Source organism: Pteropus vampyrus, unplaced genomic scaffold, assembly GCF_000151845.1.
Source record: "Pteropus vampyrus isolate Shadow unplaced genomic scaffold, Pvam_2.0 Scaffold225, whole genome shotgun sequence".
NCBI classification, from domain to species: domain Eukaryota; kingdom Metazoa; phylum Chordata; class Mammalia; order Chiroptera; family Pteropodidae; genus Pteropus; species Pteropus vampyrus.
The window spans coordinates 1398945-1407784 of NW_011889006.1; the positions used below are offsets into that span (position 1 = coordinate 1398945).

An 8840-nucleotide genomic window follows, 5' to 3' on the forward strand; every position below is an offset into this window, starting at 1 on the left:
TTTCTCTGTTCACTGGCTAGCCCCTCTACCCCTAGAGACCTACGCTGACTCTCCAAGCTGCCCAGATCCCAGTAGCACTATTTCCCCCACCATCCAGAACTCAGCGATAAGGCGGGGTTGCCAGGGGACAGTCAGTGTCCAAGCCTAGGTTTTCCCTCAGTCTGACACTGCTCACCCACCAGGGCCACTAAGGTACTTCTAGACCCAGAAGGTCACCGACCCCTCTAGTGATTGAAAGTAAGAAAGAAAAGAATGAAGCCGCCCACCCAATTCACAGTGAGGACCAGGCCTTGGAGGATATACGAACCCCAGGATTTACGGGGTGAGGGACAGGCCTGGGGGCTGGGTGAACAGGGAACAAGGAGGTTTAAGCAAGGTTGGCGGAGAAGAGAGCTGGCCGGGCCCCTCCCCGCCGCCATCTCCTCCTAGCCAGATTCCAGACCAGCAGGCTCGCCCTGCTCCGCCCGCCTCCCTGCTCCTTCGCTCTCCCGCCAGTGGCCACCTCCCTTCCCCCACTCCACTTCTCTCCTCTCCCCCAGCCACCAACTTCCTGCGCCCCTCCCCCAGCTCCTTTCGCTCTCATTCATCCATCCATTCATTAAACTTTTGCTGAGCGCCAAGGCCCCCTTAGGCCCTGGCGCGAGGCTCGGGTGTGTGGAGAAGAACAAAACAAAGACCTGGAGGATTCTGACCAATCCCTGGCCTGGCGTTGGCTCCTCCCCGACCCCAGCCCACCTCCTTTCAGCTAGGCCCCGGCTCTTCGACCTCCACCCTGCACTCCTTTCCTTCTCCGGACTCTGGCCCTGGCCTGTGGACCTGTAGGTCCTCCGTCCAGCCCAGCGTCCATGTGCTTCTGGGAGCAGGCGGGCAGCACCCTCTCCTGTCCATTCCCGGTATGGAGCCCCCAAGGCCACACTCTCAGCCCTAAGAAAAGTTCAGGGTGAGGGTTCAGGGTGGCCTGGAGGGGACAGAGCGCTGGGTGATCCAGGAAATCAGAAGAGCATCCCCCTGCAGAGGCAGAAGGGACCAGTCTGGACTCGGGCAACTGTAGACTTGGAGGGAGACTCCTGCAGCTAGTAATGCGAGGACAGTTGCTTTTGAAGGCCCCAAGGGTCACTGTGTCCCTTCCCCAGCCCAGGACATATTCTCATTTGGAAAGCAGGCAAGGAATAGAGACAAGAGAAACAGAAGTAAAAAAACATATGAGAATCTCCTGAAACCTTGGGGCCTGTTTCCAAATCAGTATGACATGGGTGGGAACAGGTAGCTAAAAAGCCACAGGACTTGAGGCCCCAAGTCCTACAGCTGGTTAATGAACTGACATGGACCTCCAACCCTGGTGGGTCTGTGGCCTGGGGAGACAAACCTAGCCCAGGGCCTCCAGCCCAACTCCAAAACTTAGCCCAGCCCCAAGAGAAACAGAAGTAAAAAAACATATGAGAATCTCCTGAAACCTTGGGGCCTGTTTCCAAATCAGTATGACATGGGTGGGAACAGGTAGCTAAAAAGCCACAGGACTTGAGGCCCCAAGTCCTACAGCTGGTTAATGAACTGACATGGACCTCCAACCCTGGTGGGTCTGTGGCCTGGGGAGACAAACCTAGCCCAGGGCCTCCAGCCCAACTCCAAAACTTAGCCCAGCCCCAAGAGAAACAGAAGTAAAAAAACATATGAGAATCTCCTGAAACCTTGGGGCCTGTTTCCAAATCAGTATGACATGGGTGGGAACAGGTAGCTAAAAAGCCACAGGACTTGAGGCCCCAAGTCCTACAGCTGGTTAATGAGCTGACATGGACCTCCAACCCTGGTGGGTCTGTGGCCTGGGGAGACAAACCTAGCCCAGGGCCTCCAGCCCAACTCCAAAACTTAGCCCAGCCCCCAGAGAAGAAGGTCACAGAAAAAAAAAAAAAGAGTCACAGGCCCGCAGTCATTGCCCTAACGCTTCCACTGGCTCACATGGATGGGGCTTCCACAGGCTACACAACTTTATAGTGCGTGTATTTTCAGCCTTTCCTGAGTGGCAGCAGGCAGCATGTTTGGAGGCATCTTGCTTGCAGAGACTGTTGCAGTGGACATTGTCAGATAGTTCCTTAGACCAAAAGGAAACTATTTTGTTCCTTACAAAGCATAAATCTTACACTTATCTAAAATGCACTCTGGTGAGCTGCCACCACTGCCCAGGCACCAATAAGCAGTCAGCTAGTTCGACCCAGCCAAAGGCCAAGATGGTTGTCAAGTGGCTGCCAGCTCCTGATGACTAAACCTGAAAACAAGGAGAAAAAACAATTTCCCACAATTGGTGGCAAATTATAAAATCTAAAGGTAATGCTTACTAGAAATGAATCTGCGAAGGAGATCATGTGACAATGGGGCAGTGGTTTTAACCTAGTGAGACGAAAAACAGGTGTCTCTGTAAGGTGCTCAAGTCCTTAGGCTGGGCCACTCTGTCATTCCCATGATGATCTGCTGGATTACTTGCCCTTTTCTCCACCCTGAAGTTTGGAGACAGATCCCCAACTCAGTTCCTTATGGCTTGGCCTTTGCTAATAACAAATCACTTTGGCTAGTTATTCTTCATTCACTACATTTTTGAGCTGGAACACTGTGCTAGGCCCTGGGGATACCCCAGAGAGCACAACAGATAAAATTCCCTGCACTGATGGAGCTGACCTTTCAGGAAAGAGAACTGGACAGAAAACATAATACATATCACTTTTATTGATAATCGTTCAATAGAAAAGTTAATTATATAGTACGTTAGAAACTGACAAGTGTTAACGGGGGGGAATGCATGGTAAAGTAGATGAGACTTGCAGGGGGAGAGGTACAATTTTAAATAATGTGGACAGGTAATATTGAAGGCAGTGAGAGGGCAAGCCCTGAGGATATTTAGGTGAAGAGTATGTCAGGCAGATGGAATGGCAAGTGCAAAGACCCTGAGGTGAGCTCATGCCTGGCAGGTCTGGGCAACATCTGAGGAGGCTGGTGCAGCTAAAGAAGAGCAACAGGTAGGAGATAAGATTGGGGAGAGGGGCAGGTTGCAGGGCCTTGTGGGCCTTTGTGAGGACTTTGTTTTTACTCTGTATGAGATGGGAGCCCCTGGAGGATTTTGAGCAGAGGAATGACATGCCTTATGTTTTAGGTAGAAAGCGATTTCATACTGGGAATTAGGTGCTTACAAAACCATTGGAAGAACTGGAGGAAATGGCTCTAGGCTGGGCCTCCTGGAACAACACTACTGAACTGCTGGCCTCTGCCCTGATCAGGAGAGTGGGGAATCAGGAGTCCTGGCCTATATGACTGAGTTGTGATCCAAGGGCAGGATGTCCCTCTACCACTATACCTGCCTGTTTGCTTTGTTTGTTTGTTTTTTGTTTTTTCCTATTGGCTATAATTTATACCTGCCTCTTGACCCGCAGAAAGCTGGTAACTGGATACTTGGAGATGCTGCAGAAAACTGTGTCTCCACAGCCCACACAGCAATATTTCCCTTTCCTTGTTTCCTCCTTCCAAATTTCACTCTTTCTTTTCTTCGATGAGATCTAATTCACAACCAAACCTGTAGCTTCAAAGGAGTGTAGGGAATGGTGCTGAATGCCAAGCCGCCCTATCACAGCCCCAAGCCCATCCCCCTGTCAGGTGCCTTGTCCTACTGCCCCCGGCATGCTCTGCTCACACTCTGTGCTGTCTCCCTTGTCTCCCTTTGTCTGTCTCCCCACCCCACCCAGAGTAAGTCCCTTAAGAATAGGGATTGTAGCTACCTAGTTCAAGGCCAGGTCCCCAGTGCCGATCTTGGTGCCTGGAAGACTCCATCTGGCTGGGCTGTGAGAAAAGCAACAAGCTCACCCAGACCAAGAGAAAACACATTGGAGGGAAAAGAAGCAGAATCGCAAGCTAACCTACCTGAGCCTGTTTTAATATCTGTAAAATGGGGGCAATAGCACTGCTGACCTGGTAGGGGCGTTAAGGGATCTGAGAGAACCTATATATTTAGTAGGTGCTCATAAACTCCCCACTTTTCCTCGTTTTTTTCTTAGGTTGGAGAGGAGCTGGGCTTTCCTGAGTTCCAGCCCCGAAGAAGGCTGATAAAGTTGATGGTGTCCTGGGGTCATGCAGTGTGGGTGGCTGGCTCAGGGCAGAGGAGAGAGAGGTGCCTGCATCCTAGATCTTCCAATTTATTGGAGAGTTTTTCCCTCGAAAGTTGGAAGCAGAAGAGGCCCTCCTCCCACTGTAGGCCTGCCAGGCTTCCTGGCAGCAGAGCTTGTGGTCAGCAGGGCCTAGAGGCGTGATCCTGCCAGATGACCAAATGTACTAGTAGCTGGTTGACTCTCCAGGAGAGTGGTCAAACACTGCGCCAGGGTGACCCTATGTCCAGTTTGCCTGGGTCAATTGATTGATATGACCCTGGGTCAATCCCAGTTGGAATGGGCCAGGTCAGGTTTATGCCCATTGTCTGGTCATAACTACTAGTAGTACTCCCTTTTATTCTGAAGTGTCCTGCTCATCTGTAATAACTGGGCATACATATTCTATGATCCAGGAATCCTCTCCTAGGCATATACCCAACAGAAATTTGCACGTCTACCCACCAAAACATATTATAGAACATTCACAGCAGCATTATTTGTATTAGCCCGAAACCAGAAACTATCCAAATGCCCTTCAACAGAGTGTATATATAAATTGTGGTACATTCATACCACATAACTATGCAGAAATGAGAATGATCATTCTGCAGCTATGTGTAATATGGATGAATCGCGATGTAATGTTGAGCAAAAGAAACTAACTTAGGAAAGTACATGATTCCATCCACTCAATGCATATAACAAGTGAAACTAAAGGATGCTAGTTCAAGGCCAGGTCCCCAGTGCCGATCTTGGCATGGTGGTTACATAAGGGGGGCTGGAAATGTTATGCTTCTTGACTTGGGTACTAGTGACACAAGGATATTGTTCATTTTATGAAAATCCACTCAACTGAACACAGTATTTGTGCATTTTCTGTATGTAGTTTTCATCAGTAAAAGGTTTACTTTAAAAGATATACTGTTTGGACAATAGGTTAGGCAATTCCTATTCCTCTTCTCCCTGCCTCTTCCCATCTACCTTCCATGTTGGGCTGGACACAGAAAATTGTCACACCTTATTCCCAAGTCTTTCAGGAAACCTCTACTAACCACTACTCTTCCAAGGGCTGCAGTTGACTCGGAAGCAAGAGGTAAACTGATAAGCAAATACATCACTGGAGAGGTGTGAGACATGAATCCCCAGGGAATGCTAAAGGACACCCCCAACCTCCCACAACTTCTGCATTTCCAAGCCATGACTGGGAGCTTATCAGGCTCCTGCTACCCCATTTAGCAGGACGGGGAAAGAACTAACACATATCGAGAAAAAAAAAAAGTAAGCTTAACTTTCAGCTGTTCTGAAAAATAAAAGTTGACTTGAACTCCCCATTTTCTGCATATGTTTGTTGGGGTCACCAAAATTCACTGGGTTGTCCTTATAAAAACTGTGTAATTCAACTCTGACAATAAGAAAATGCTTCAGGTGACAGTTGGTCTGATATGACCAATTCCTCTGCGGCCTTCAGGCCTTGACCAACTTGGTTGATATCCCAGGCCTCAAATGGCTCCCTCTCCCTGCCTGCTCCCCATGATCCCCCACCTATCTAAATCTCCTTCGGGCCTGCTCAAGCCCCTCTCCTCTAGGAGACTTCTCTAACTACCCCTACGTCCCATCCTCTCTCCTCCTGTAGCACTTACTAAATTTCTCTATAAGCATCTGACCCCCTAGTCTGTTTCAAAAGTGCAGGGAACTTTACTTTCTCACTGATTGTACCTCAAGAGCTTGGATCAGGTCTTGGTACATAGTAGGCCCGCAGGAAATACTGACTGAATTGGCAAATGAATGAATGAATGCTTTCTGCCTCATGGCATCTCAGAGATTGTTGCTTAGCCTTCTCTGATGTGTTCCTGGTTCTGATTCCTCTAGACATGAAATTCGCTGAAGGGCTGTCTTATTCGTTTTTCTTTTATCCCTGCCACTCACCCTTCTGCTTAATAAATACTTATTGAAAGAAGAAAGGAAGTGATTTCAGGCGTTTGCAATCCAGAAAGCATGGAAGTGGGGGTCAGTGGGTAGTTATTTGGATTTCAAGGGTGTGGGTAATACTGGAGAAGAACAAGCTACTATATTTGCCTACAAATTTATTTATACCTGCTTCCTTCCACAGAGGGATTGAGGTGGCTTACAAAAATACACATAATACAAGGTAAAAAACAAATCTGAGAAAATCAGGACAAGGGGAAAGTAAGAGTAGGAAAAATCAGACCAAGTTGGCTGGTGAGAAGTGGGCCAAAAAGTTGGCCAAGTTCTCCCAGAGCCCAATGGAAACGTAAGTCCCTTTCCCTTCCCCACATGCCTCTCAGGAGAGCCCACAGGCCACACAAGGCCATGGGCATCCATGGAGGGGCTGTAAGACTCCTCCCCACACCTCCCTGGGCTCCAAAGGCCTGGCCTAGAAGCCTAGGAGGGCTTGGGGAGGGCTGTGTCTAGGCAAATGCTGCTCTGTGAGGGCTATCCCTTGGCCCACAAGTGGGAGCCCAACTTGCTGACAGGGGCCTGTGACCTGCGACGGTAGGGTAAGGGCTGAAGGATCGTTCTTCCACTCAACGCTGCGAAGGTTCTGGAGCTAGCAACTCAATGCCATTCAGCCAAGTCTACTCGCGGCCTACTAAGCGCGCGCTCGGCATACAGAACACAAAGATGGAGGGAGCAGAGCGCCTTCCACCCCGCCCCACCCCCCACCCCCGGCTCCAGACAAAGGGGCATGTTGCCCCTCCCCCAGCCTCTCCCTCGCGTTCCCCTCCACCCTCAGGCCGCCCTTTGGTGACTTCCTCTTCCCTCCAGGGGCAGCCTGGGGACTTCTCAGGAACTACGTTTCACCTGGGCTCTGGGCGGGGAGCGGGCGCGCGAAGGGCAGCTCCCCGCCCACACCAAGCCTAGGACAGCCCCAGGCCCGCGCCTTCATCTTTGAACCGACTCAGTTGGCCCCCAGCGCCTTCCCGCCGGGCTGCCCCGCCCCCACCCGGCCGAGCACGTGCTGCCCCGGGTGGGGGCTGGGCCCACTCCCGCCTCGGCTCCCCACCCCCACCGGAAACATTCCTGAAACATTCCTGAAACTAGGAGGCCCGGCCCCTCTGGTTCCCCACCCCGCCTCCACTCCCGGATCAGGGTTTTCCAGGCGTCCCCCCTCCACCGCCAGCTCGCCCCCTGAGGAGGGGGCTGGGCCGGGGCCTCGGCTGACTGGGGAGGAAGACGGGGAGCGGAGAAAAACATGAGTCACAGCCGTGTGTCACTGCTCCGCATTGCAATTCCCTTCATCACAGGAGGTGTGGAAGGCCGCCTCAAGGACCACGGGCGGGGAGGTGCGCCCGGGAAGGCTCCGGGCCCGGCCTGCAGGGTGCGCCTCTGACAGCACCCCTTTCTTCTCCCACCTCCCTCCCCGCCATCTTCCCACTGGCTTCCTTTTTTGTCGTGCAACAAGTCTTTGTTGAGCCGGGCGCTGTCGCGCATGGCGTGCGTGGACTCAGTCCCTGCCCTCAAAGTGCTTCTAGACGACCAGTGGTTCACGCTTTATTTCTTAAAAAGTCACAGTGGAGGGGGCCAGAGCACCAAGTGGGACCACGTTTCTCCAAAACACCTTCCAGGTCACCTAAGGGAGTTAACCTTCCCTCAGGTTTACCTGTAACGAGCGAATCGTTTCACTTCAAGGCTGCACCTTGATGGTTCACTCGCGGCCATTAATAAATTAAAACTCTGGATTTCACAAGTTTCACGTTTGAAATTCACAAGACCTGGATATCACCAGTCAGCCACACGCGGGTTGGCACTGAAATGTACATGCTGACACCTGTCCGCCCAGGGGAAATCTACCAGCCGCGTATCTGGGCGAAGGGGGCGTTGAGTAGGCCGCGGAATTCCTTAACTAGCGAGTTCCTCTCCACCCCTCCCTCCCTCCCATGCGCGGACCCCGCAGGGACCTACGCCGCCTACGTCCTTCGCCCCGCGGGAATCAGGTTCACACACCCGGAAGGCCCCTCAAGGGTGACTGCCAGAGACTACCATTCCAGACAGTAAGGACGCCCCCCGCCACATCCCTGCGAAAAGCCCCCTTGGCAGTTCCTCTGTGCCCCTTCCTAGGTCTCCCGGCCCGGGACAGTGGGGAGTGGGCCAGAGCCTCGGGTTCCCATCCCTGGCCTCCCGCGGGCCCGCTCCGAGGTGCGACGCACCGCGCGCCCCTCCCAGCAGTCGGCACCCACCCGCGCGGCGGCGGCAGCGGTGGCGGCGGCGGCTGGCGGGCGGCCGCCCTTTTAAATCCCCGGGCTCATTTGCATGGCCCCGCCCCACCTCAGTGACACGGCTGGCGCGGGCGGGCCCGTCCCCCCTGCCCCTGGGTCGCTCTTTTTAAGCTCCCCTGAGCCGGGGCTGCGCTCCTCTAATTGGGACTCCGAGCCCGGGCTATTTCTGGCGCTGGCGCGGCTCCAAGAAGGCGTGAGTTCGCGGCCCCTCCGGTGGCTTCTTTTTTTTATATCTATTATTTAATTAAATTATTTATTTATTGAGGCCGCGCACGGGCCGTGCCTGGCTTCCTGCCCCTCGCCATCCTTCGGGGGAGGGGGAATATTTTTGTCCCCCCGCCTGGATGTGACACATAAATACCCCGCGGGGGCCTGGGCGGCGAGCACGCGGCGGTGGCAGTCTCTGAGCTCCTCTGCTCTCTCCCGGTTTCAGATCCGCATTTGCTACCAGCGGCGGCGGCGGCGGCGGAGCCAG

The 8840-nt window shown here is 52.8% G+C and overlaps 1 protein-coding gene across 2 annotated transcripts in view; it reads left to right on the forward strand.

Moving 5' to 3' along the window:
• Positions 1-8462: 8462 nt before the first annotated feature.
• HMGA1 (high mobility group AT-hook 1) overlaps positions 8463-8840 on the forward strand; it is an 8843-nt gene continuing 8465 nt past the window's right edge. For both annotated transcript variants that reach the window (XM_011373485.2, XM_011373486.2), the window contains exon 1: positions 8463-8558. The gene's annotated coding sequence lies outside the window, so the exon portion shown is untranslated. The remainder of the gene's footprint in view (positions 8559-8840) is intronic.